Source organism: Piliocolobus tephrosceles, chromosome 5 (genome assembly GCF_002776525.5).
Source record: "Piliocolobus tephrosceles isolate RC106 chromosome 5, ASM277652v3, whole genome shotgun sequence".
NCBI lineage: Eukaryota > Metazoa > Chordata > Mammalia > Primates > Cercopithecidae > Piliocolobus > Piliocolobus tephrosceles.
This window is the reverse complement of record NC_045438.1, coordinates 37459025-37466091: the sequence shown is the minus strand read 5'-3', so window position 1 is coordinate 37466091 and position 7067 is coordinate 37459025. Positions and strand designations below refer to the sequence as shown.

At 40.7% G+C, this 7067-nt stretch overlaps 1 pseudogene; it reads left to right on the top strand.

Moving 5' to 3' along the window:
- The first annotated feature begins 721 nt into the window (after window positions 1-721).
- On the top strand, window positions 722-1469 carry LOC111525551 (annotated as a pseudogene).
- The last annotated feature ends 5598 nt before the right edge of the window (window positions 1470-7067 follow it).

Below are 7067 nucleotides of genomic sequence, written 5' to 3'. Positions count from 1 at the left end.
TCTGGATCCATGTTATTAGACAGGAGATCCTTCACATGAATATATGGGTAGCATATATGCTCTGGATCCATGTTATTACCCTCATCCCCTTCCCCTTGGAAACCATTCCTTTCCATTCCCCTTTCATCTAAAGAAGCTGCTGGCTGCTACATCTGGAAAGCAGAGACAAGGTTAGGGTTAGGTGATTTCTGAGCAAGCGTTGAAGTTTCATTGTTTCTACAACTGTTCTATTTTGTTAACGTGAGTCATAACTTAAAATGATGTAAATGCTAATTAAACCAATTGGCTTGATGAAAGAAGCTTGCATATTGCAAAAAGAAAGTCTTATTAGTGGTTGTTTAGAAATACAAAGGAAAACTGTCATACCACAGTTTGTGCTCCAAAATTTATTTTGTGAGTTTCTTTGAATAGAATTCTTTGTGTTCCTTAACCTTTTTGCTTTTCCTAAGATTTGCCCTCTCCAAATTTAAATAATAAATGGCAAAACTTGTCAACATTTAGGGTAAACTGAAGAAATACCAATAGAGGTCAGTTGTAATACATGTGAGTTTTTTTCTTTGAAAAATATTATATATTACATTAAGTTGGTTGGCATGTGTAGCTATTAAAGCTTAACAGATGAGTTTTATGACATGTTATCAAAATTCGAGGTAATTTAGAACAACTTTGTTACGAACTTGCTTTAATTAAGGAAGACCCAAACACAAAGCCTTACGTGCTGGGGAGGAAAGTCCTCTATCTGCCAAGCTTCTTCACCTATGCCAAGTACGATGTGCAAGTGGATGGTAAGATAGGGCTGTTCCGAGGCCTGAGGCCTCGGCTGATGTCCAATGCCCTCTTTACTGTGACCTGGGTAGTATGAAGAAGGTTTTCCCTCCAGATGAGATCTAGCAGGTTTCCAACAAGAATAATATGAAGACTTCCCTGAGGAAAGTGGTGAAGGAGACCTCCTATGGGATAATGATGCAGTACATGTCCTGCATGTTGGCCCACCCGCTGTGTGTCATCTCAATGCGCTGGATGGTCCAGTTTGTGGGATGGGAAGCCAAGTACAGTGGCGTGCTGAGCTCCATTGGGAAACTTTTCAAAGAGGAAGGGCTGCTGGGATTTGTTGGATAAATCCCTCACCTCCTGGGTGATGTGGTTTTCTTGTGGGGCTATAACTTACTGGCCCACTTCATCAGTGCCTACCTGGTGGATGACAGCTTCCACCAGGCCCTGGCCATCCGGAGCCACACCAAGGGCTTGATGGGGATCACAGTGAGCATGCTGACCTACCCCTTCCTGCTAGTTGACGACTTCCTGGCTATGAACAACTGCGGCCTGCAGGCTGGGCTCCCCTGTTACTCCCCGGTGTTCAAATCTGGATTCACTGCTGGAAGTACCTTACTATGCAGGGCCAGCTCTTCCAAGGCTCCAGCCTGCTTTTCCACTGGGTGTCATCAGGATCATGCTTCGTCCTGGAGTAACCTGAATCATCTAAAAAACACTGTCTCAACCTGGCCACTGTGAGTGAGGCCTGACCATCTCGGGATACCTGCAAGACGACTCCAACCCAACAACAATCAGATGTGCTCCAGCCCAGCTGGGTTTCAATTTCCATATTTGCCATGTGTCTATCCAGATGTGGAGTTGGGTGGAGGTGAGGCTGCACCCAGTGGATTGGGTCACCTGCCAGACCTGGGAAAGGTGGGGGAAGGTGGGGAGTTGGCAGAATCCCCATACCTCATGGATTTGCTGAGTCTGTCTTGTGCAGAGGGCCGGAGAATGGCTTGTGGGGGCCCAGGTTGGACAGGGAAAGGCTAATGGGGTCAGACCCCACCCCATCTACCCCTCCAGTCAGCCCAGCGCCCATCCTGCAACTCAGCTGGGAGCATCATTTTATTTTCCTCCTTTGTAAATAGGGTGTGATCCCCTGGCACACGGCCACCATCATGTCTAGGCCTATGCTGGCAGGCAAATGCTATGGTCTGCCTGCGTTTTTCTCAACACTATTCTTCTGATAATGAGGGCAACACCTTCCTCTGAATGGGAAATCATGTGAATACTTAGGATGTGTCCTCCTCATCTAATGCTCATCTGTTTAATGGTGATGCCTTGCATATAGGATCTGGTTACCTGTGCAGTTGTGAGTACCCAGAGGTTGGGCAGATCAGCATCTCTAGTCCTACCCAGTTCATGGTAAGATTTGACCCCATCTCCTGCAAATAAATGTATTGGTGGTGGAGAAAAGAAAAAAAGAAATAGAATTCGCTGTTCTTCTTCTTTCTTTCTTTTTTTTGGATGGCTTTATAGAAGGAAATAAAGATATATATTACATATAGGTCCAATTTAAGGAAGATCCATAGAGTATCAAGTTTCAGAGTGGCTTCATTGACTTGAGGAAGTTAAGCTATTGAATACAAAGGGTGTATGGAATGAGAGTATTCTCTGCCTTTCCCAGTGAGAGACTGACTAGATGAAGTGTGTAGAGCCGACACCCTCCCAGGCTAGTTGACTGTGAGAGGTTCTGGATGAAAGGTTAAAAGATTGCTTGCTCTTGTCTTTCCACTGATTCTGCTGGTTAGCCTGACACTAACGGTGAATGAAGTGTAGTGTATACACTTCCTGTAATAAACCTAGTGTATCATCTCCCTTGTTCAGCTTCTTGAAGATTATGTGTTGCATAATAATAACTAAGCCTCTATATACAACTCCTTCTTAATTTTACCAATAACCAAGTTCCATTAAAAAGGTATATGAAGGTCTACATTTTTATACTAATGCTGTTCAGATATGCTATTTTACAGTTGACTATGTTCATCCCTCACCCCCAATCTACTACTCATCTATTGCCTTGCTTTCAAATATTTTCCCAGAAATTAAAAAAAAAAAAATCTTGCCTCTTCTATGCTCTTAGCCCCCAGGAATACAGTATAAGTTCTGAAGATGGAATATAAATTGCCCTTATGATCTGTTACAGTGAGGGCTCCAAGAAAACTACTGCTTTTACAGTATTTAGACCATTGGGTAGGCCCTTCCTTCTGTGTGTGGCGTAAGTCTTAGACTTTAACTGCTAAAATCAGCAGAATCAATACTGTGCAAGTTCCAGGCCTAAGTTTTGAGAAGTTCCAGCAATTATATCTATGAAGTCCAGTTATTTTAGTGGGCAGTCACATGAATGGAGAGCGGCCCTAGAACTACATGCTGGGAGAGAGGGAGGCTTGTCTGTCCAAGTATCCTACCTGGTCTCGGTCAGCTAAATGCAGCCTTATATGATGGCTGGGGAGGTGTCAGCTGAGCCTTGCCTAGATTGCAGAATCTTGAGCAAAAGTATCAATTGTTTTTTTTAAGCCATTAAGTTTTAGAGTGGTTTGTTATGCAGCAGTAGATAAGTGAAAACACTCCTACGTGGATGTTTATTGATAGATGCATTTTAATAACTGCTTAGCAACTGTGTGTGTGTACAGTCTGGAAAGGTAAAATATACATTTTGCTAATCAGCTATAAAAATAGGTTCATCAATGTATTATGTGCTATTTACTAATATAGTTACACCAAGAGGGAAGGAAACAATGAAATTAAAGAGATTTGAATGTCACACAATGCTGTTATAATTAAATGCAAGCTTCCATACCATAACTCATTAAAAGTAGCGGTGACTTTGAAAAATTTGGCAACAATTTAAACTGCAAAGTTGACACAGAAATGTGTGTAAGAAAATTAGACACTGGTGCGGTGGCTCACGCCTGTAATCCCCAGCATTTTGGGAGGCCAAGGCAGGTGGATCATTTGATGAGGTCAGGAGTTTGAGACCAGCCTTGCCAACATGGTGAAACCCCATCTGTAGTGAAAATACTAAAATTAGCTGGGCATGGCGTGTACCTGTAATCCCAGCTACTCGGAAGGCGGAGGCAGGAGAATCATTTGAACCCCGAGGTGGAGGTTGCAGTGAGGTGAGATTATGCCACTGCACTCCAGCCTGGGCTACAGAGCGAGTCTCCGTCTCAAAAAAAAAAAAAAAAAAAAAAAAAAAATGTGAGAAATATTTTTTGATGGGATCAATTTTTAAGTTCTTTTTCCACACAAAATTGTTTTCAATTGACATTTCAAGCAAAATGCCTCTGTAGGTTGACTGATTACAAATGTTTTCACTCAAGCATACCGGCTTCTAAATCTGTGTGTAAGCTGCTTTCTTAAAAAAGTGAATAAGCTTAGGAAATAATTATTCCTCAAAGTACACAAAACTCCCGAGCACGCTTTTGTTCTGTAGACAGATCTGATTCATCAAGAAACATCAAGATAATTGTCACGATTTAAAATTTTGAAAGGAACCCAGGAGTCTTTGGCTTAAGTATAAAACTTTCTGTTGCTTTCTTGGCATGATGCCTCCAGTTGAGTATTTTGTGCTGTACGTTGCTCCATTTTTTGTTTTGTTTTGTATTTTCGCCCCCAGGACAGGAAACTACAGAACAAAATATATTCATTTTGGTAACCAATGCTGGTCCTTTGGTGATTCACTGTTTTTGAGAGAGTCGTACAGAAAGGAGAAACTGAGAGTTGGATGCTGTATCCTAGTGGATGCAAATGATGACCAAGGTTTTACTGTCCATCACAGATGTTTGTTAAACTGGGAATCACAATTTTGACACATGAAGAACAACATTCACATTAAAGTACTCTCCTCTCATAATTCATTTATTTCGGGCAGTAGTGTGTGCCCTTTTAATTAAAATTCTTAATGGGCTCAAACAGTTCTTATTTGAATACACCAGTGTTTCCTCCCTGTTGGGACTGTGTGATTGTGTAAAAGTAGAGAAATGTTTTCTTACTGGGTTGTAAGCTGCAGGAGAGCAGAGTCATGTTTCATTTGCTCATTACTGTAAACCCAGAATGGAGGACAGACCCTAGCATTTGTAAGTACACACTCAAATTTTTTTTGAATTAATGAATTTAGCTTTTTAATCAGTTTACCCCTCACCCCTTACCCTCAGGAGTTGCTGATTCAGGTAGAACTTAAACAATTCCAGATTGGCAGATTATATTGAGGGAGTTGTATTTTCCTACTTCTTCCTTATGGATAGTCACTGATTTATTCTATCACATTTCCATGAAGTATTGATAAGAATTTTTTTTTTTTTTTTTTCCTCGAGACAGGGTCTTGCTCTGTCTCCCAGGCTGGAGTGCAGTGGTGCAATCTGTAGCAACCTCTGCCTCCCAGGCTCATATAATCCCCCCACCTCAGCCTCCCAAGTGGCTGGTTGACAAGAATTTTTAATTCAAGTACCTGTATATACTGAGTACTTTCAATATGCTATTTCTAATCCTTATAACAGGTTCTTTGGAGTTAGGGGTTAAAAATATTGGTGTATTTAACTTTCTTATAATTCCGTATTGAAAACCTATAACAAGGGATTTATGTGGTATGTAACAAGGGATTTGTGTGGTATGTTGAGAATGTTAAGATGTTTCTGGAATTACTGAGTTGGAAGATGCTTGCGTAAGAAAGATGCATTGGAAAAGCTGCTGTATTTCTGTAATTATATGACGAGAGGAAATTTGTAGGTTCTTGATAACTTGTATTAAGATTCTATGGTAACTGCTTGTATTTAAGTTTTTCTCCCACCTGAAAAACTATAAAGAAATGTTGGCTCTAGGTTTATCTTTTTGCTGATTATATCATACGCTCATTCATTTAAAACAATTTTAACAAATGTATGTATTGAGCACTTATTTTCTGCCAGACACCTTTTAAATTCTTCAGGTCCTTCAGTGAACAAAAAGACCAAAATTCCTGCTCTGGTGATGTTTGTAGGGGCAGATAGAAAAACTACAGGCCAGGCAGGGTGGCTGACACCTGTAATGCCAGCACTTTGGGAGGCTGAGGTGAGTAGATCACAAGGTCAGGAGGTCAAGACCATCATGGCCAACATGGTGAAACCCCGTCTCTACTAAAAGTACAAAAATTAGCCAGGCGTGATGGTGCGCACCTGTAGTCCCAGCTACTCGGAAGGCTGAGGCAGGAGAATTGCTTGAACCCGGGAGGCGGAGGCTGCAATGAGCCAAGATCACGCTACTGCACTCCATCCTGGGCAAGAGAACAAGATTCTATCTCAAAAGAAAAAGAAAAAGAAAAACACTGCAGTAACAAAAAGTCAATATTATAGTAGGCTATAAGGTGATTAGTGCTATAGAACAAATAAAACAGGCTAACGGACATCTAGGAGAGAGAGTGGATTATAATTTTCAGGAGGCCTGGTAATCCTCATTAAGGTGACTTTTGAGCAAAGATGGGAGAGGAGCCGGAGAACCTTCCTGGTTGAGGGAAGGGCCAGAGTGCTGAGTGCCTGGGGCCCAGCTGCATCAGAGGAATGCATTGACGTTTCAGTGTGGTCCACATTGCTGTTAGATCATGCTGGTGTCCGTGGACCTTATTGAAAATGATTATTGTATGTAACTCTGTTATCCTGTCATCAAATCACACAATAACACTAAACAGAGACATCATTAGAACAGAACCACATAGTAAGATGTGACCTGGAAACATTTATTTTGCCCTTTATGGTTTTAAAGGTTTACACACATCATGCTGTGCCTCAGTGACAGATGACTCTTGTTCCAGAATTCCTGGTCAGGCCCCAGAGGCCTTTTAGATGTTTAGGTTTCAAAATTATTGACTCTGTTTTCAAGGTTAGAGACCATATAAATCAGCTATAGGATAAAGGAGTCGAAGCACGTAAAATTCTTATATCTGTGCCTATACATAGTAAATATTCTACCAATATTAATTGACTCTAGAATGAACATTTTAAGTTAGTAGATACATTTAAAATAGGTACCCATGTAGAGAACACATAAACTAAGTTGACTTTTATTAAGAAATAATAATTTATCTTCTGTCTCCTTCATTTTGTTTCTTATCACCCTATTTCCTTATCTCATAGTTCCTGCTCCTTTTAAGTAAAAACCAGATTTTCAGATAATAACAGTATTAATAACAGAGCAATGCCTGTGTCTCTTTTTTGAAAAGGTGGTTTTATTTGTGTGTTTTATGTTTTTAAACTTTTCAATACAGAGGACTTTTTCAA